This window comes from Hyla sarda, chromosome 3 (genome assembly GCF_029499605.1).
Source record: "Hyla sarda isolate aHylSar1 chromosome 3, aHylSar1.hap1, whole genome shotgun sequence".
Classification (NCBI taxonomy): Eukaryota; Metazoa; Chordata; class Amphibia; order Anura; family Hylidae; genus Hyla; species Hyla sarda.
This window is the reverse complement of record NC_079191.1, coordinates 237436481-237460030: the sequence shown is the minus strand read 5'-3', so window position 1 is coordinate 237460030 and position 23550 is coordinate 237436481. Positions and strand designations below refer to the sequence as shown.

The following is a 23550-nucleotide window of genomic DNA, read 5'->3' as shown; positions in this document are numbered from 1 at the left end:
AGATAGAGAGAGAGAGAGAGAGCAATAGTCCCTCACAAGAATCACCACATGAACAGCAGACCAGTCACCACATGAACAGCAGACCATATATATAAAGAAACAGGCCCTCACAAGAATCACCACATGAACAGCAGACCATATATATAAACAGGCCTTCACAAGAATCACCACATGAACAGCAGACCATATATATAAACAGGCCCTCACAAGAATCACCACATGAACAGCAGACCATATATATAAAGAAACAGGCCCTCACAAGAATCACCACATGAACAGCAGACCATATATATAAAGAAACAGGCCCTCACAAGAATCACCACATGAACAGCAGACCAGTCACCACATGAACAGCAGACCATATATATAAAGAAACAGGCCCTCACAAGAATCACCACATGAACAGCAGACCAGTCACCACATGAACAGCAGACCATATATATAAAGAAACAGGCCCTCACAAGAATCACCACATGAACAGCAGACCAGTCACCCGGCATACAAACCTCCGGTTAGCAGTGCCTGACATTAAATACCTCATAAATTCAGTGCAGACAGATGAAATTTACTAGTTTGGAAGTGACTGCTTGAATAAGGTCATTAAGATAGAGATAGAGAGATAGAGATAGAGAGATAGAGGGAGAGAGATAGAGATAGAGAGAGATAGAGAGATAGAGGGAGAGAGATAGAGGGAGAGAGATAGAGATAGAGAGAGATAGAGATAGAGATAGAGAGATAGAGGGAGAGAGATAGAGATAGAGAGATAGAGATAGAGATAGAGAGAGATAGAGATAGAGAGATAGAGGGAGAGAGATAGAGATAGAGAGAGATAGAGATAGAGAGATAGAGGGAGAGAGAGAGATAGAGAGAGAGAGAGAGAGAGAGATAGAGATAGAGAGAGATAAAGAGAGAGAGAGAGCAATAGTCCCTCACAAGAATCACCACATGAACAGCAGACCAGTCACCACATGAACAGCAGACCATATATATAAAGAAACAGGCCCTCACAAGAATCACCACATGAACAGCAGACCATATATATAAAGAAACAGGCCCTCACAAGAATCACCACATGAACAGCAGACCATATATATAAACAGGCCCTCACAAGAATCACCACATGAACAGCAGACCATATATATAAAGAAACAGGCCCTCACAAGAATCACCACATGAACAGCAGACCATATATATAAAGAAACAGGCCCTCACAAGAATCACCACATGAACAGCAGACCATATATATAAACAGGCCCTCACAAGAATCACCACATGAACAGCAGACCATATATATAAACAGGCCCTCACAAGAATCACCACATGAACAGCAGACCATATATATAAAGAAACAGGCCCTCACAAGAATCACCACATGAACAGCAGACCATATATATAAAGAAACAGGCCCTCACAAGAATCACCACATGAACAGCAGACCATATATATAAAGAAACAGGCCCTCACAAGAATCACCACATGAACAGCAGACCATATATATAAAGAAACAGGCCCTCACAAGAATCACCACATGAACAGCAGACCATATATATAAACAGGCCCTCACAAGAATCACCACATGAACAGCAGACCATATATATAAAGAAACAGGCCCTCACAAGAATCACCACATGAACAGCAGACCATATATATAAAGAAACAGGCCCTCACAAGAATCACCACATGAACAGCAGACCATATATATAAAGAAACAGGCCCTCACAAGAATCACCACATGAACAGCAGACCATATATATAAAGAAACAGGCCCTCACAAGAATCACCACATGAACAGCAGACCAGTCACCACATGAACAGCAGACCATATATATAAAGAAACAGGCCCTCACAAGAATCACCACATGAACAGCAGACCAGTCACCCGGCATACAAACCTCCGGTTAGCAGTGCCTGACATTAAATACCTCATAAATTCAGTGCAGACAGATGAAATTTACTAGTTTGGAAGTGACTGCTTGAATAAGGTCATTAAGATAGAGATAGAGAGATAGAGATAGAGAGATAGAGGGAGAGAGATAGAGATAGAGAGAGATAGAGAGATAGAGGGAGAGAGATAGAGATAGAGAGATAGAGGGAGAGAGATAGAGATAGAGAGAGATAGAGATAGAGAGAGATAGAGATAGAGAGAGAGAGATAGAGATAGAGAGAGATAGAGATAGAGAGATAGAGGGAGAGAGATAGAGATAGAGAGATAGAGATAGAGGGAGAGAGATAGAGATAGAGAGAGATAGAGATAGAGAGATAGAGGGAGAGAGATAGAGATAGAGAGAGATAGAGATAGAGAGATAGAGGGAGAGAGAGAGATAGAGAGATAGAGAGAGAGAGAGAGAGATAGAGATAGAGAGAGATAAAGAGAGAGAGAGAGCAATAGTCCCTCACAAGAATCACCACATGAACAGCAGACCAGTCACCACATGAACAGCAGACCATATATATAAAGAAACAGGCCCTCACAAGAATCACCACATGAACAGCAGACCATATATATAAAGAAACAGGCCCTCACAAGAATCACCACATGAACAGCAGACCATATATATAAACAGGCCCTCACAAGAATCACCACATGAACAGCAGACCATATATATAAACAGGCCCTCACAAGAATCACCACATGAACAGCAGACCATATATATAAAGAAACAGGCCCTCACAAGAATCACCACATGAACAGCAGACCATATATATAAAGAAACAGGCCCTCACAAGAATCACCACATGAACAGCAGACCATATATATAAAGAAACAGGCCCTCACAAGAATCACCACATGAACAGCAGACCAGTCACCACATGAACAGCAGACCATATATATAAAGAAACAGGCCCTCACAAGAATCACCACATGAACAGCAGACCAGTCACCCGGCATACAAACCTCCGGTTAGCAGTGCCTGACATTAAATACCTCATAAATTCAGTGCAGACAGATGAAATTTACTAGTTTGGAAGTGACTGCTTGAATAAGGTCATTAAGATAGAGATAGAGAGATAGAGATAGAGAGATAGAGGGAGAGAGATAGAGATAGAGAGATAGAGGGAGAGAGATAGAGATAGAGAGATAGAGGGAGAGAGATAGAGATAGAGAGAGATAGAGATAGAGATAGAGAGAGATAGAGAGATAGAGGGAGAGAGATAGAGATAGAGAGATAGAGATAGAGGGAGAGAGATAGAGATAGAGAGAGATAGAGATAGAGAGATAGAGGGAGAGAGATAGAGATAGAGAGAGATAGAGATAGAGAGATAGAGGGAGAGAGAGAGATAGAGAGAGAGAGAGAGAGAGAGAGAGAGATAGAGATAGAGAGAGATAAAGAGAGAGAGAGAGAGCAATAGTCCCTCACAAGAATCACCACATGAACAGCAGACCAGTCACCACATGAACAGCAGACCATATATATAAAGAAACAGGCCCTCACAAGAATCACCACATGAACAGCAGACCAGTCACCACATGAACAGCAGACCATATATATAAAGAAACAGGCCCTCACAAGAATCACCACATGAACAGCAGACCATATATATAAAGAAACAGGCCCTCACAAGAATCACCACATGAACAGCAGACCATATATATAAACAGGCCCTCACAAGAATCACCACATGAACAGCAGACCATATATATAAAGAAACAGGCCCTCACAAGAATCACCACATGAACAGCAGACCATATATATAAAGAAACAGGCCCTCACAAGAATCACCACATGAACAGCAGACCAGTCACCACATGAACAGCAGACCATATATATAAAGAAACAGGCCCTCACAAGAATCACCACATGAACAGCAGACCATATATATAAAGAAACAGGCCCTCACAAGAATCACCACATGAACAGCAGACCATATATATAAAGAAACAGGCCCTCACAAGAATCACCACATGAACAGCAGACCAGTCACCCGGCATACAAACCTCCGGTTAGCAGTGCCTGACATTAAATACCTCATAAATTCAGTGCAGACAGATGAAATTTACTAGTTTGGAAGTGACTGCTTGAATAAGGTCATTAAGATAGAGATAGAGAGATAGAGATAGAGAGATAGAGGGAGAGAGATAGTGTATGGGACCTGTCCAATAATAGGAATAGGTCCCACTGACTGTATGGACACTGGGGGGTTAACAGGTGCCGAACAAGTTTGGGGCCCTCCCACAGGTCGGGGTGGGAACTGGGTGTATAGTTACGCCCATAAGGGATATAGGGGACTCTCCTGCTTCCCCCCTCCTCTTACCTCACCAGCAACGAGAGACGTAGGTGCTCGCTATGGCTGACGAGGCTGTGTGGTTGGCGATACGGGAGCGGTTGCTGGCTGATCCTGGGCTTATCTCACGGCTTCTTCCCGATATGGCCCCCGCTGGGGTTCCTTCTTCTGCCCGGTCCTTGTCTTCGGCGGCGGTTTCGGTGCCTGCAGCGAGCCGCCGGACGGGTAGGCAATCCCGCCCCCCTTCTAGACTGAGTCCCAGCCCGCCGCGGGTTAATACAGGCGGGCGGCGGGGACGTGCTGTGGCGCAGGCCTTGGCGCCTGCATCTGGGCCTGGGCCTGCTGCTGCTGGTGCCGGGTTGCGGGGGATAGCTCCTCCCCTTCCGGCGCGTGCGCTTCCGGTAGTCGCGCGCGCATCTTCACTGGTAGCGGCGGTCCCCGGGCAGTGTAGTGTTGGTTCCGGGGTAATGGGGAACCATCATGCCCCCTCGGCCGGATCTCGTGCCTCCTCGTCGGCTGACGAGGTTCCGGACACGCCGCCGGCGCAGGTATCCGCGGTCAGCCTGCCACATGGTGGTGGGCTGGCTGTGTCACAACCCCTGCCAGTAGATTTGGGGGAGGAGGACCCTTTATTTGAGGATGCCCAGGATAGTGTGGGCCCCGGGGTGGATACTGCGGGCCCCTCTTCTATAACTGTCCCTCAGGTAGCGCCCCCACCTCTCCCCCCCCCCCCTAGCACCGGCCCTTCGCAGTCCCTTGCTGGGGGTCAGGTGTTTGAGCAGCGGGTCAGCCAGCCCCCGCGTGACCGGGATTCAAGGGGGTCTGTGAGGAGTGTACGCAGGCGTTTTTCCAGGTCATCCTCCCGGGGTTCTGGCCGCTCTCGGCGGTACAGGGCTGCTGAGTATCGTGCTCGGTCACACCGCAGTTGTCGCCGGGACCACAGATGCAGAGCGAGATCGGGGAGGTCCCGCTCGTCCCGCTGGCGATCGCCATCTTCTTCGAGGGACAGCTCCTGGAGTTCGGCGAGCCCGGAAAGGAGGGCTCGCCGGCGTGGCAGTCGTCGGCGACGTTCCAGGTCCTCTAGGAGGTCGTCGCGTGGGGGCGAGCGGCCCAGTGCGGCTCCAGCTCCGAATCCGGATCCTGCTCCTCCTCCTGCTCCGGTGTCAGATCCAGTGCCTGATGCTTCCTCCAGTGGTCCATCGACTTCTTCTGGTGCTCCTGCGCGGACTGGTGAGTTCGACTTTGCCGGGGCTTGGGGTTCTGGGAGTGGGTCTGCTGATGTTTTGTCTGTTTTGAAGGCTGTTCTTTCCAAGTTGGAAGGGTCGCCGGGTGAAAAGCTGGCTACGCCGGCCCGTCGTGTGTCCCCGGTTAGGGCGGGCGTACACAAGGAGGCTATTTTTTTGTGGGCTCAGCCCTTTGGGGGTGCATGTGGACGAAGCGGTAAAAGAGAAGATTTGGGGAAATGCTTATGTGGATGTGTGGTCCCTGGTTTCTGTGGACCAACATACCATAGATAAGGAGCGGCGACCTCAGTCTGAGAAGGCGGGTCCCTTCAGGCCTAAGGTTGCCAAGTCCATGGGTAACTGGTTACAGGCTTTTGCTGTCTTGGGGTGTGTTATGGGGGAGAAGCATCCCGAACGCTGTTCGGAACTTTTTATTTATATGGATTCGGTTTACAATGCCTACAAGGCTCATGGGGGGTCTGCCTGGTGGCGTTATGACGAAGAATTTCGTCGGCGGCTGGCATTGCAGCCGGAGGTTGGTTGGGGTGTCAAGGCGACTGACGTCTGGTTGCGCCTCATGATGTCCCAGAAGGGGCCGTCCTTTCAGTCAGGGGCCGCTGGTCAGTCCGGGGCTACGGGGTCAGTGGCCGTGCGAAGGCCCGGGGCTTGTTGGCTCTTCAATGAGGGCCACTGCAGATTTCTCAGCTTGTGCAAGTACAAGCATGAGTGTTCCTCCTGCGGCGGGGGACATGCCGCAGTGCGATGTCCTAGGGCTGCAAAAACGCCCGCCCGTCCGGCGTCTGCTGCCGGAGGGAAGGACCCCGGTGAGGGTGGCCGCGATGCGCCCGTGGTTAGAGCAGTACCCCATTAGGGAAGCCGCTTTGGTTCTAACAGACGGTTTTGAATGTGGTTTCTTTATTCCGTTTGTTTTGACTACGGTTAGTGGTGTTTTTCCGGATAATTTGAAATCGGCTCGTGAGCGTCCTGAGGTGCTCCGGGACAAGATTGGCAAGGAGGTGGCTTTGGGTAGGTTTATGGGCCCCTTTTCCGTCCCGCCTTTTCACAACCTGCGGGTGTCCCCTTTGGGTGTTGTGCCCAAGAAGGAGGCAGGGAAGTTCCGGCTCATCCATCACCTATCGTACCCGAAGGGTTCCTCGGTGAATGACGGAATTCCCAAGGAGGATGCGTCGGTGTCCTATGTTTCTTTTGATAGGGCAGTGGCCCTGGTTAGGAGTGCGGGAGCTGGGGCCTTGATGGCGAAATCCGACATTGAATCGGCTTTCAGGTTGTTGCCGGTTCATCCGGAATGTCACCACCTGCTGGGATGTCGGGTTGACGGGTTGTTTTATTTTGATGTCTGTTTGCCTATGGGATGTTCCATCTCGTGCCACTATTTTGAGTTGTTCAGTTCATTTTTGGAATGGGTGGTTCGGGTGGAAACAGGCAGTTCCTCTATTATTCATTACTTGGATGATTTTTTGTTTGTTGCCCCAGCCGGGTCCTCCAGATGTCGTTTTTTGTTGGATTCTTTTTGTTTCCTTATGCAAAAGTTTGGTGTTCCTTTGTCGGCGGACAAGACGGAGGGTCCTGCCACTGTGATGTCGTTCTTGGGCATTGAGATTGATTCGGTTGCCATGGTTTTTCGCCTGCCGAGTGAGAAGTTGGAATCTTTGTTGGGTTTGGTGGAAGTTTTTTGTGAGGTTAAGAAGGTCACGTTGCGGCAAATGCAGGTGTTGTTGGGTCACCTTGTTTTTGCGTGCAGAGTTATGCCCATGGGGCGGGTTTTTTCTCGGAGGCTGTCTTTGTCCACGCGAGGGGCGCGGTATCCGGACCATAGGATCCGCATTTCCCGGCAGCTGCGAGCTGATGTTTTGGTTTGGAGGGAATTTTTGAGATGCTATAATGGTCGCACTTGTTGGCAGGCGGCTGAATTGTCCAATGGTGACCTTCAACTGTTCACGGATGCTGCGGGGTCTTTGGGTTTCGGGGCTTTCTTTGATGGTGCGTGGTGTGCCGAGGAGTGGCCTCGGGAGTGGCGCGAAGACGGGCGATGCCGGAACCTTACGTTGCTGGAACTTTTTCCCATTGTGGTTGCGGTGGAACTTTGGGGTTCTCTTTTTAGTAACCGCCGGGTTGTTTTCTGGTCTGACAATGTGAGTGTAGTTCATTGTGTTAACGGTCTTACGTCCTCTTCGCTTCCTGTGTTGTCTCTGCTTCGTCATCTTGTGCTTCGCTGTCTGGAGCTGAATATTTGGTTCCGGGCCCGCCACGTCCCTGGGATCGACAATGTGATTGCTGATGCTTTGTCCCGTTTTCAGTTTCAGGCCTTTCGGAAGATGTGTCCGGACGCGGCCCAGGAGGGCACTCCTTGCCCCCGGTTGGTATGGGACTTGGTGACGGTCGATTGATGCCCCTCATCCAATCATCGGTAGCGGCTGCTACTTGGACAGGACATGGTAAGGCGTGGGCTGCTTGGTGGGGTATGGTTGCTGGACGCCCGGTGGAGGTCTGTGGGGAGTCCCGCTTATCGGTAACCATTGACTATTTGTTATCTTTGCGCGCAGCTGCTGTTTCCGCTGTGGTGGCCCGCCGGAGGCTGGCGGGCGTGAGTTTTTACTTTAAACTTTTGGGTTGGGAAGATGTGTCGAAGCGTTTTTTAATTCAGCAAGCGCTGAAGGGTTGGCAGAAGACCCACGTCAGGCGCGAGCGCAGGCGCCCGGTTTCCTACACTTTGTTGGTGGCTCTGTTGTCGGCTACGGAGGAATGTTGTCCTTCTCAGTTTGAGTCGTTGCTTTTTTCTGCTGCTTTTTGCGCCGCGTTTTTTGGCGCTTTTCGAGTCGGTGAGATGGTTCCCGCGTCTAAGTCGGGCGTGGGTGGTTTGTTGTTTGAGGATGTAGTTTGCTCAAACGGCGTATTGCAGTTGCGTATACGCAGGTCCAAGACGGATCAGATGGGTCAAGGAGCGTGGGTTAGTTTGCGATCTGTGGACGGGGAGGTGTGTCCTGTTCGGGCCTTTTTGGGTTATTTGGCGGTTCGCGCGGGTGGTGAGCATTTTTTCGCGCATGCTGACGGCTCCCCTCTGACGCGCTATCAGTTCCAGGCAGTTTTTAAGCGGTGCCTTGGTGCTGTTGGTGCCCCGGTGGCTGAATTTGGCACACATTCCTTTCGGATTGGTGCGGCTACGGAGGCGTCGCGTGCCGGGCTGGCTGTGGCGGATATTCAGCGCATTGGGAGATGGCGCTCGGCATGTTATGCAGGATATGTTCGTCCGGAACTGCTTCTTTAACTTGTTTTTCTGTTTCAGAGTCTCCGGTGGCTACCGTGTTCTTTTTGGGGCATTCATATATCCACCGGGCGGCCCAAAGGGCGAGTTGCCGTCCTGGCGGAAGATCGTTGGGGGTTCCGAACATTGATGCCCACTGGCGTGGGATTCCGGGCATGCGGTGGCACCAAATTCTCTCCGAAGCGGTGGTTATTGCCGGCATGGTTCGTTCTCCGGTGATTTTGGTCGTTCATGCCGGTGGGAACGACCTTTGTTTCACCCGTTTTCCGGAGCTGATCACCGTTATGAAAGTTGATGTGGAGAGGTTATCTGGCTTCTTTACGGAGCTGGTTTTGGTTTGGTCGGAAATTGTTCCTCGGGTCAAGTGGCAAGGGGCCAGGGATGCTGAGGCCATTGAGCGGTCTCGCCGCCTGGTCAATGCTAGGATGGCCCGTTTTGTCCGGTCCAAGGGCGGGGTGGTGGTCCGTCACCGCGAGCTGGAGGGTGACAACAGACGATTTATGATCGCAGACGGGGTCCACCTCAATGATATTGGGCTGGACATTTTTCTATCGGGCCTGCAGGATGGTCTGGAGCAGGCCCTTTTCCTGTTAAGTGGCGGTCGGAGCTCCGTGTAGGGATACACGGGCTCCTAGTGGCATGGAATGGTTTGACCTTAGAAGATGGAAGATGCCGTGGGCAGTCATGCCCGTCGGGGATCCGACGGTTGGCATTCCTCTACGGCTGTTGAACAGGTCAATATCATAGTTTTGTTATATGGTTACTGCTATGCAGTGTTGATTTAGAGTTGCACGCTATAGTGCTGTTCATTACTTAATAAATTGGAGCTGTGACCACCACCTCAGCCCACTAAAAGAGTAACACGTTGTCTGTGGTTATTTACTGAGCGGGGGGAGGGCAAAAGGTTGTAGAGGGAAGGTGTGTTCAATGCAGTCTGTATGGGACCTGTCCAATAATAGGAATAGGTCCCACTGACTGTATGGACACTGGGGGGTTAACAGGTGCCGAACAAGTTTGGGGCCCTCCCACAGGTCGGGGTGGGAACTGGGTGTATAGTTACGCCCATAAGGGATATAGGGGACTCTCCTGCTTCCCCCCTCCTCTTACCTCACCAGCAACGAGAGACGTCCCGCCCTCCCTCCCCTTTTGGTTGTTATAATTTATAATGTTTTTCTTGTATTTATGTCTATTTTGGCCCGCGCTCCGGTTGTTCGGCGCGTGGGCTTGCTTGTTCCCCCTTTTAAAAAAAAAAAAAAAAAAAAAAAAAAAGAAATATAATTTAAAAAAAAAAAAAAAAAAAAAAAAAAGAAAGTTATAATGATTTGAAATATTACCAAAAAAAAAAAAAAAAAAAAAAAGGTGGTTTACTTTTCAGAGGCCGTACTGTAGGCTTGTCTACTCCCGTAATGTTTACGATTTTCTGCTTCTTGTACTTATTTCTGTATTGTGTTTTTCTTATTCTTTTTGTCTTCCTTTTAGTCACAGCTGGCATGGAATGGTTTGACCTTAGAAGATGGAAGATGCCGTGGGCAGTCATGCCCGTCGGGGATCCGACGGTTGGCATTCCTCTACGGCTGTTGAACAGGTCAATATCATAGTTTTGTTATATGGTTACTGCTATGCAGTGTTGATTTAGAGTTGCACGCTATAGTGCTGTTCATTACTTAATAAATTGGAGCTGTGACCACCACCTCAGCCCACTAAAAGAGTAACACGTTGTCTGTGGTTATTTACTGAGCGGGGGGAGGGCAAAAGGTTGTAGAGGGAAGGTGTGTTCAATGCAGTCAGATAGAGAGATAGAGGGAGAGAGATAGAGATAGAGAGATAGAGGGAGAGAGATAGAGATAGAGAGAGATAGAGATAGAGATAGAGAGAGATAGAGAGATAGAGGGAGAGAGATAGAGATAGAGAGATAGAGATAGAGGGAGAGAGATAGAGATAGAGAGAGATAGAGATAGAGAGATAGAGGGAGAGAGATAGAGATAGAGAGAGATAGAGATAGAGAGATAGAGGGAGAGAGAGAGATAGTGAGAGAGAGAGAGAGAGAGAGAGAGAGATAGAGATAGAGAGAGATAAAGAGAGAGAGAGAGCAATAGTCCCTCACAAGAATCACCACATGAACAGCAGACCAGTCACCACATGAACAGCAGACCATATATATAAAGAAACAGGCCCTCACAAGAATCACCACATGAACAGCAGACCATATATATAAAGAAACAGGCCCTCACAAGAATCACCACATGAACAGCAGACCATATATATAAAGAAACAGGCCCTCACAAGAATCACCACATGAACAGCAGACCATATATATAAACAGGCCCTCACAAGAATCACCACATGAACAGCAGACCATATATATAAACAGGCCCTCACAAGAATCACCACATGAACAGCAGACCATATATATAAAGAAACAGGCCCTCACAAGAATCACCACATGAACAGCAGACCATATATATAAAGAAACAGGCCCTCACAAGAATCACCACATGAACAGCAGACCATATATATAAAGAAACAGGCCCTCACAAGAATCACCACATGAACAGCAGACCATATATATAAACAGGCCCTCACAAGAATCACCACATGAACAGCAGACCATATATATAAAGAAACAGGCCCTCACAAGAATCACCACATGAACAGCAGACCATATATATAAAGAAACAGGCCCTCACAAGAATCACCACATGAACAGCAGACCATATATATAAAGAAACAGGCCCTCACAAGAATCACCACATGAACAGCAGACCATATATATAAAGAAACAGGCCCTCACAAGAATCACCACATGAACAGCAGACCATATATATAAACAGGCCCTCACAAGAATCACCACATGAACAGCAGACCATATATATAAAGAAACAGGCCCTCACAAGAATCACCACATGAACAGCAGACCATATATATAAAGAAACAGGCCCTCACAAGAATCACCACATGAACAGCAGACCATATATATAAACAGGCCCTCACAAGAATCACCACATGAACAGCAGACCATATATATAAACAGGCCCTCACAAGAATCACCACATGAACAGCAGACCATATATATAAAGAAACAGGCCCTCACAAGAATCACCACATGAACAGCAGACCATATATATAAAGAAACAGGCCCTCACAAGAATCACCACATGAACAGCAGACCATATATATAAAGAAACAGGCCCTCACAAGAATCACCACATGAACAGCAGACCATATATATAAACAGGCCCTCACAAGAATCACCACATGAACAGCAGACCATATATATAAAGAAACAGGCCCTCACAAGAATCACCACATGAACAGCAGACCATATATATAAAGAAACAGGCCCTCACAAGAATCACCACATGAACAGCAGACCATATATATAAAGAAACAGGCCCTCACAAGAATCACCACATGAACAGCAGACCAGTCACCACATGAACAGCAGACCATATATATAAAGAAACAGGCCCTCACAAGAATCACCACATGAACAGCAGACCAGTCACCCGGCATACAAACCTCCGGTTAGCAGTGCCTGACATTAAATACCTCATAAATTCAGTGCAGACAGATGAAATTTACTAGTTTGGAAGTGACTGCTTGAATAAGGTCATTAAGATAGAGATAGAGAGATAGAGATAGAGAGATAGAGGGAGAGAGATAGAGATAGAGAGAGATAGAGAGATAGAGGGAGAGAGATAGAGATAGAGAGATAGAGGGAGAGAGATAGAGATAGAGAGAGATAGAGATAGAGATAGAGAGAGATAGAGATAGAGAGATAGAGGGAGAGAGATAGAGAGATAGAGATAGAGGGAGAGAGATAGAGATAGAGAGAGATAGAGATAGAGAGATAGAGGGAGAGAGATAGAGATAGAGAGAGATAGAGATAGAGAGATAGAGGGAGAGAGAGAGATAGAGAGATAGAGAGAGAGAGAGAGAGAGATAGAGATAGAGAGAGACAAAGAGAGAGAGAGAGCAATAGTCCCTCACAAGAATCACCACATGAACAGCAGACCAGTCACCACATGAACAGCAGACCATATATATAAAGAAACAGGCCCTCACAAGAATCACCACATGAACAGCAGACCATATATATAAACAGGCCCTCACAAGAATCACCACATGAACAGCAGACCATATATATAAACAGGCCCTCACAAGAATCACCACATGAACAGCAGACCATATATATAAAGAAACAGGCCCTCACAAGAATCACCACATGAACAGCAGACCATATATATAAAGAAACAGGCCCTCACAAGAATCACCACATGAACAGCAGACCATATATATAAAGAAACAGGCCCTCACAAGAATCACCACATGAACAGCAGACCATATATATAAACAGGCCCTCACAAGAATCACCACATGAACAGCAGACCATATATATAAAGAAACAGGCCCTCACAAGAATCACCACATGAACAGCAGACCATATATATAAAGAAACAGGCCCTCACAAGAATCACCACATGAACAGCAGACCATATATATAAACAGGCCCTCACAAGAATCACCACATGAACAGCAGACCATATATATAAAGAAACAGGCCCTCACAAGAATCACCACATGAACAGCAGACCATATATATAAACAGGCCCTCACAAGAATCACCACATGAACAGCAGACCATATATATAAAGAAACAGGCCCTCACAAGAATCACCACATGAACAGCAGACCAGTCACCACATGAACAGCAGACCATATATATAAAGAAACAGGCCCTCACAAGAATCACCACATGAACAGCAGACCAGTCACCCGGCATACAAACCTCCGGTTAGCAGTGCCTGACATTAAATACCTCATAAATTCAGTGCAGACAGATGAAATTTACTAGTTTGGAAGTGACTGCTTGAATAAGGTCATTAAGATAGAGATAGAGAGATAGAGATAGAGAGATAGAGGGAGAGAGATAGAGATAGAGAGAGATAGAGGGAGAGAGATAGAGATAGAGAGATAGAGGGAGAGAGATAGAGATAGAGAGAGATAGAGATAGAGAGAGATAGAGATAGAGAGAGAGAGATAGAGATAGAGAGAGATAGAGATAGAGAGATAGAGGGAGAGAGATAGAGATAGAGAGATAGAGATAGAGGGAGAGAGATAGAGAGAGATAGAGATAGAGAGATAGAGGGAGAGAGATAGAGATAGAGAGAGATAGAGATAGAGAGATAGAGGGAGAGAGAGAGATAGAGAGAGAGAGAGAGAGATAGAGATAGAGAGAGATAAAGAGAGAGAGAGAGCAATAGTCCCTCACAAGAATCACCACATGAACAGCAGACCAGTCACCACATGAACAGCAGACCATATATATAAAGAAACAGGCCCTCACAAGAATCACCACATGAACAGCAGACCATATATATAAAGAAACAGGCCCTCACAAGAATCACCACATGAACAGCAGACCATATATATAAACAGGCCCTCACAAGAATCACCACATGAACAGCAGACCATATATATAAACAGGCCCTCACAAGAATCACCACATGAACAGCAGACCATATATATAAAGAAACAGGCCCTCACAAGAATCACCACATGAACAGCAGACCATATATATAAAGAAACAGGCCCTCACAAGAATCACCACATGAACAGCAGACCATATATATAAAGAAACAGGCCCTCACAAGAATCACCACATGAACAGCAGACCATATATATAAACAGGCCCTCACAAGAATCACCACATGAACAGCAGACCATATATATAAAGAAACAGGCCCTCACAAGAATCACCACATGAACAGCAGACCATATATATAAAGAAACAGGCCCTCACAAGAATCACCACATGAACAGCAGACCATATATATAAAGAAACAGGCCCTCACAAGAATCACCACATGAACAGCAGACCATATATATAAACAGGCCCTCACAAGAATCACCACATGAACAGCAGACCATATATATAAAGAAACAGGCCCTCACAAGAATCACCACATGAACAGCAGACCATATATATAAAGAAACAGGCCCTCACAAGAATCACCACATGAACAGCAGACCATATATATAAAGAAACAGGCCCTCACAAGAATCACCACATGAACAGCAGACCAGTCACCACATGAACAGCAGACCATATATATAAAGAAACAGGCCCTCACAAGAATCACCACATGAACAGCAGACCAGTCACCCGGCATACAAACCTCCGGTTAGCAGTGCCTGACATTAAATACCTCATAAATTCAGTGCAGACAGATGAAATTTACTAGTTTGGAAGTGACTGCTTGAATAAGGTCATTAAGATAGAGATAGAGAGATAGAGATAGAGAGATAGAGGGAGAGAGATAGAGATAGAGAGAGATAGAGGGAGAAAGATAGAGATAGAGAGATAGAGGGAGAGAGATAGAGATAGAGAGAGATAGAGATAGAGAGAGATAGAGATAGAGAGAGAGAGATAGAGATAGAGAGAGATAGAGATAGAGAGATAGAGGGAGAGAGATAGAGATAGAGAGATAGAGATAGAGGGAGAGAGATAGAGAGAGATAGAGATAGAGAGATAGAGGGAGAGAGATAGAGAGAGAGAGAGAGAGAGATAGAGAGAGATAAAGAGAGAGAGAGAGCAATAGTCCCTCACAAGAATCACCACATGAACAGCAGACCAGTCACCACATGAACAGCAGACCATATATATAAAGAAACAGGCCCTCACAAGAATCACCACATGAACAGCAGACCATATATATAAAGAAACAGGCCCTCACAAGAATCACCACATGAACAGCAGACCATATATATAAAGAAACAGGCCCTCACAAGAATCACCACATGAACAGCAGACCATATATATAAACAGGCCCTCACAAGAATCACCACATGAACAGCAGACCATATATATAAAGAAACAGGCCCTCACAAGAATCACCACATGAACAGCAGACCATATATATAAAGAAACAGGCCCTCACAAGAATCACCACATGAACAGCAGACCATATATATAAAGAAACAGGCCCTCACAAGAATCACCACATGAACAGCAGACCAGTCACCACATGAACAGCAGACCATATATATAAAGAAACAGGCCCTCACAAGAATCACCACATGAACAGCAGACCAGTCACCCGGCATACAAACCTCCGGTTAGCAGTGCCTGACATTAAATACCTCATAAATTCAGTGCAGACAGATGAAATTTACTAGTTTGGAAGTGACTGCTTGAATAAGGTCATTAAGATAGAGATAGAGAGATAGAGATAGAGAGATAGAGGGAGAGAGATAGAGATAGAGAGAGATAGAGGGAGAGAGATAGAGATAGAGAGATAGAGGGAGAGAGATAGAGATAGAGAGAGATAGAGATAGAGAGAGATAGAGATAGAGAGAGAGAGATAGAGATAGAGAGAGATAGAGATAGAGAGATAGAGGGAGAGAGATAGAGATAGAGAGATAGAGATAGAGGGAGAGAGATAGAGAGAGATAGAGATAGAGAGATAGAGGGAGAGAGATAGAGAGAGATAGAGATAGAGAGATAGAGGGAGAGAGAGAGATAGAGAGAGAGAGAGAGAGATAGAGAGAGATAAAGAGAGAGAGAGAGCAATAGTCCCTCACAAGAATCACCACATGAACAGCAGACCAGTCACCACATGAACAGCAGACCATATATATAAAGAAACAGGCCCTCACAAGAATCACCACATGAACAGCAGACCATATATATAAAGAAACAGGCCCTCACAAGAATCACCACATGAACAGCAGACCATATATATAAAGAAACAGGCCCTCACAAGAATCACCACATGAACAGCAGACCATATATATAAACAGGCCCTCACAAGAATCACCACATGAACAGCAGACCATATATATAAAGAAACAGGCCCTCACAAGAATCACCACATGAACAGCAGACCATATATATAAAGAAACAGGCCCTCACAAGAATCACCACATGAACAGCAGACCATATATATAAACAGGCCCTCACAAGAATCACCACATGAACAGCAGACCATATATATAAACAGGCCCTCACAAGAATCACCACATGAACAGCAGACCATATATATAAAGAAACAGGCCCTCACAAGAATCACCACATGAACAGCAGACCATATATATAAAGAAACAGGCCCTCACAAGAATCACCACATGAACAGCAGACCATATATATAAAGAAACAGGCCCTCACAAGAATCACCACATGAACAGCAGACCATATATATAAACAGGCCCTCACAAGAATCACCACATGAACAGCAGACCATATATATAAAGAAACAGGCCCTCACAAGAATCACCACATGAACAGCAGACCATATATATAAAGAAACAGGCCCTCACAAGAATCACCACATGAACAGCAGACCATATATATAAAGAAACAGGCCCTCACAAGAATCACCACATGAACAGCAGACCATATATATAAACAGGCCCTCACAAGAATCACCACATGAACAGCAGACCATATATATAAAGAAACAGGCCCTCACAAGAATCACCACATGAACAGCAGACCATATATATAAAGAAACAGGCCCTCACAAGAATCACCACATGAACAGCAGACCATATATATAAAGAAACAGGCCCTCACAAGAATCACCACATGAACAGCAGACCAGTCACCACATGAACAGCAGACCATATATATAAAGAAACAGGCCCTCACAAGAATCACCACATGAACAGCAGACCAGTCACCCGGCATACAAACCTCCGGTTAGCAGTGCCTGACATTAAATACCTCATAAATTCAGTGCAGACAGATGAAATTTACTAGTTTGGAAGTGACTGCTTGAATAAGGTCATTAAGATAGAGATAGAGAGATAGAGATAGAGAGATAGAGGGAGAGAGATAGAGATAGAGAGAGATAGAGGGAGAGAGATAGAGATAGAGAGATAGAGGGAGAGAGATAGAGATAGAGAGAGATAGAGATAGAGAGAGATAGAGATAGAGAGAGAGAGATAGAGATAGAGAGAGATAGAGATAGAGAGATAGAGGGAGAGAGATAGAGATAGAGAGATAGAGATAGAGGGAGAGAGATAGAGAGAGATAGAGATAGAGAGATAGAGGGAGAGAGATAGAGAGAGATAGAGATAGAGAGATAGAGGGAGAGAGAGAGATAGAGAGAGAGAGAGAGAGATAGAGAGAGATAAAGAGAGAGAGAGAGCAATAGTCCCTCACAAGAATCACCACATGAACAGCAGACCAGTCACCACATGAACAGCAGACCATATATATAAAGAAACAGGCCCTCACAAGAATCACCACATGAACAGCAGACCATATATATAAAGAAACAGGCCCTCACAAGAATCACCACATGAACAGCAGACCATATATATAAAGAAACAGGCCCTCACAAGAATCACCACATGAACAGCAGACCATATATATAAAGAAACAGGCCCTCACAAGAATCACCACATGAACAGCAGACCATATATATAAAGAAACAGGCCCTCACAAGAATCACCACATGAACAGCAGACCATATATATAAAGAAACAGGCCCTCACAAGAATCACCACATGAACAGCAGACCATATATATAAACAGGCCCTCACAAGAATCACCACATGAACAGCAGACCATATATATAAAGAAACAGGCCCTCACAAGAATCACCACATGAACAGCAGACCATATATATAAAGAAACAGGCCCTCACAAGAATCACCACATGAACAGCAGACCATATATATAAACAGGCCCTCACAAGAATCACCACATGAACAGCAGACCATATATATAAACAGGCCCTCACAAGAATCACCACATGAACAGCAGACCATATATATAAAGAAACAGGCCCTCACAAGAATCACCACATGAACAGCAGACCATATATATAAAGAAACAGGCCCTCACAAGAATCACCACATGAACAGCAGACCATATATATAAAGAAACAGGCCCTCACAAGAATCACCACATGAACAGCAGACCATATATATAAACAGGCCCTCACAAGAATCACCACATGAACAGCAGACCATATATATAAAGAAACAGGCCCTCACAAGAATCACCACATGAACAGCAGACCATATATATAAAGAAACAGGCCCTCACAAGAATCACCACATGAACAGCAGACCATATATATAAAGAAACAGGCCCTCACAAGAATCACCACATGAACAGCAGACCATATATATAAAGAAACAGGCCCTCACAAGAATCACCACATGAACAGCAGACCATATATATAAAGAAACAGGCCCTCACAAGAATCACCACATGAACAGCAGACCATATATATAAACAGGCCCTCACAAGAATCACCACATGAACAGCAGACCATATATATAAAGAAACAGGCCCTCACAAGAATCACCACATGAACAGCAGACCATATATATAAAGAAACAGGCCCTCACAAGAATCACCACATGAACAGCAGACCATATATATAAACAGGCCCTCACAAGAATCACCACATGAACAGCAGACCATATATATAAACAGGCCCTCACAAGAATCACCACATGAACAGCAGACCATATATATAAAGAAACAGGCCCTCACAAGAATCACCACATGAACAGCAGACCATATATATAAAGAAACAGGCCCTCACAAGAATCACCACATGAACAGCAGACCATATATATAAAGAAACAGGCCCTCACAAGAATCACCACATGAACAGCAGACCATATATATAAACAGGCCCTCACAAGAATCACCACATGAACAGCAGACCATATATATAAAGAAACAGGCCCTCACAAGAATCACCACATGAACAGCAGACCATATATATAAAGAAACAGGCCCTCACAAGAATCACCACATGAACAGCAGACCATATATATAAAGAAACAGGCCCTCACAAGAATCACCACATGAACAGCAGACCATATATATAAACAGGCCCTCACAAGAATCACCACATGAACAGCAGACCATATATATAAAGAAACAGGCCCTCACAAGAATCACCACATGAACAGCAGACCATATATATAAAGAAACAGGCCCTCACAAGAATCACCACATGAACAGCAGACCATATATATAAAGAAACAGGCCCTCACAAGAATCACCACATGAACAGCAGACCAGTCACCACATGAACAGCAGACCATATATATAAAGAAACAGGCCCTCACAAGAATCACCACATGAACAGCAGACCATATATATAAAGAAACAGGCCCTCACAAGAATCACCACATGAACAGCAGACCATATATATAAACAGGCCCTCACAAGAATCACCACATGAACAGCAGACCATATATATAAAGAAACAGGCCCTCACAAGAATCACCACATGAACAGCAGACCATATATATAAAGAAACAGGCCCTCACAAGAATCACCACATGAACAGCAGACCAGTCACCACATGAACAGCAGACCATATATATAAAGAAACAGGCCCTCACAAGAATCACCACATGAACAGCAGACCAGTCACCCGGCATACAAACCTCCGGTTAGCAGTGCCTGACATTAAATACCTCATAAATTCAGTGCAGACAGATGAAATTTACTAGTTTGGAAGTGACTGCTTGAATAAGGTCATTAAGATAGAGATAGAGAGATAGAGATAGAGAGATAGAGGGAGAGAGATAGAGATAGAGAGAGATAGAGGGAGAGAGATAGAGATAGAGAGATAGAGGGAGAGAGATAGAGATAGAGAGAGATAGAGATAGAGAGAGATAGAGATAGAGAGAGAGAGATAGAGATAGAGAGAGATAGAGATAGAGAGATAGAGGGAGAGAGATAGAGATAGAGAGATAGAGATAGAGGGAGAGAGATAGAGAGAGATAGAGATAGAGAGATAGAGGGAGAGAGATAGACAGAGATAGAGATAGAGAGATAGAGGGAGAGAGAGAGATAGAGAGAGAGAGAGAGAGATAGAGAGAGATAAAGAGAGAGAGAGAGCAATAGTCCCTCACAAGAATCACCACATGAACAGCAGACCAGTCACCACATGAACAGCAGACCATATATATAAAGAAACAGGCCCTCACAAGAATCACCACATGAACAGCAGACCATATATATAAAGAAACAGGCCCTCACAAGAATCACCACATGAACAGCAGACCATATATATAAACAGGCCCTCACAAGAATCACCACATGAACAGCAGACCATATATATAAAGAAACAGGCCCTCACAAGAATCACCACATGAACAGCAGACCATATATATAAAGAAACAGGCCCTCACAAGAATCACCACATGAACAGCAGACCATATATATAAACAGGCCCTCACAAGAATCACCACATGAACAGCAGACCATATATATAAACAGGCCCTCACAAGAATCACCACATGAACAGCAGACCATATATATAAAGAAACAGGCCCTCACAAGAATCACCACATGAACAGCAGACCATATATATAAAGAAACAGGCCCTCACAAGAATCACCACATGAACAGCAGACCATATATATAAACAGGCCCTCACAAGAATCACCACATGAACAGCAGACCATATATATAAAGAAACAGGCCCTCACAAGAATCACCACATGAACAGCAGACCATATATATAAAGAAACAGGCCCTCACAAGAATCACCACATGAACAGCAGACCAGTCACCACATGAACAGCAGACCATATATATAAAGAAACAGGCCCTCACAAGAATCACCACATGAACAGCAGACCAGTCACCCGGCATACAAACCTCCGGTTAGCAGTGCCTGACATTAAATACCTCATAAATTCAGTGCAGACAGATGAAATTTACTAGTTTGGAAGTGACTGCTTGAATAAGGTCATTAAGATAGAGATAGAGAGATAGAGATAGAGAGATAGAGGGAGAGAGATAGAGATAGAGAGAGATAGAGGGAGAGAGATAGAGATAGAGAGATAGAGGGAGAGAGATAGAGATAGAGAGAGATAGAGATAGAGAGAGATAGAGATAGAGAGAGAGAGATAGAGATAGAGAGAGATAGAGATAGAGAGATAGAGGGAGAGAGATAGAGATAGAGAGATAGAGATAGAGGGAGAGAGATAGAGAGAGATAGAGATAGAGAGATAGAGGGAGAGAGATAGACAGAGATAGAGATAGAGAGATAGAGGGAGAGAGAGAGATAGAGAGAGAGAGAGAGAGATAGAGAGAGATAAAGAGAGAGAGAGAGCAATAGTCCCTCACAAGAATCACCACATGAACAGCAGACCAGTCACCACATGAACAGCAGACCATATATATAAAGAAACAGGCCCTCACAAGAATCACCACATGAACAGCAGACCATATATATAAAGAAACAGGCCCTCACAAGAATCACCACATGAACAGCAGACCATATATATAAACAGGCCCTCACAAGAATCACCACATGAACAGCAGACCATATATATAAAGAAACAGGCCCTCACAAGAATCACCACATGAACAGCAGACCATATATATAAAGAAACAGGCCCTCACAAGAATCACCACATGAACAGCAGACCATATATATAAACAGGCCCTCACAAGAATCACCACATGAACAGCAGACCATATATATAAACAGGCCCTCACAAGAATCACCACATGAACAGCAGACCATATATATAAAGAAACAGGCCCTCACAAGAATCACCACATGAACAGCAGACCATATATATAAAGAAACAGGCCCTCACAAGAATCACCACATGAACAGCAGACCATATATATAAAGAAACAGGCCCTCACAAGAATCACCACATGAACAGCAGACCATATATATAAACAGGCCCTCACAAGAATCACCACATGAACAGCAGACCATATATATAAAGAAACAGGCCCTCACAAGAATCACCACATGAACAGCAGACCATATATATAAAGAAACAGGCCCTCACAAGAATCACCACATGAACAGCAGACCAGTCACCACATGAACAGCAGACCATATATATAAAGAAACAGGCCCTCACAAGAATCACCACATGAACAGCAGACCAGTCACCCGGCATACAAACCTCCGGTTAGCAGTGCCTGACATTAAATACCTCATAAATTCAGTGCAGACAGATGAAATTTACTAGTTTGGAAGTGACTGCTTGAATAAGGTCATTATGATAGAACTGATGCAATGAAACTGCTACTTAAGCAGAAAAATAAGATATTAATAATAACAGACTTTAAGGAGTTCTGTGGTGCATGCCAAGTTATCTCATATCTAAAGGATAAGGGATAAGTGTCTCAGCCACTTTGTGCAGGGGTTGGCACGCTCACTTCCTGGGGAGAGTGGGGGTGTAGTGAAGGAGATCACGGGGGTCCCAGCAGTCGGACCACCCCAGCGATCAGACACTTATCCCCTATCCTTTGGATAGTAGATAAGTTGCCATGCACCACAGTACTTCTTCTAGGGACAAAAAAACAAGGCAGTCCATATATGCTTTTTAGTATGAAAAGGCCAAATGTTTGATTTCAGTTTCTCTTTGGTTCCCTTTATGAGACACAGAGGTAAGTAATGTATGTGTAGATGCAGGTCTTAAATTAGGGGGTGGAGGTGTAATAGAGTGTATGTGATATGCTGGTACTGTTGGCTTTTTTTTTTCTAATTAGAACTAAAGGTGCAACAAACCAGCCTGGTATGTACTTACTGGATCCATCATTTTGTTTTAATAACATAATGATCAAAAACTTTTAATTGTGTATTTAACAAGAAATGACAATGATGGACGGCTTCATCAGATAACCTGGCCTCCCCAATTTCCTTACCAATTCCCAATAGAAATAGTTTGGGGTGACATGGACCAGAAAAAAAAAAAAGAGAAAAGAACCAACAAGTACAGTATATATATATATATATATATATATATATATATATATGAGAACTCTTTTCCAACTGATGTAGATATCCCATTTGATTACTT

General features: G+C 45.0%; 1 protein-coding gene across 6 annotated transcripts in view; it reads right to left on the bottom strand.

Moving 5' to 3' along the window:
• Positions 1-23550, bottom strand: part of LOC130362185 (uncharacterized) — a 205140-nt gene that overhangs the window by 158757 nt on the left and 22833 nt on the right. The window lies entirely within an intron of this gene.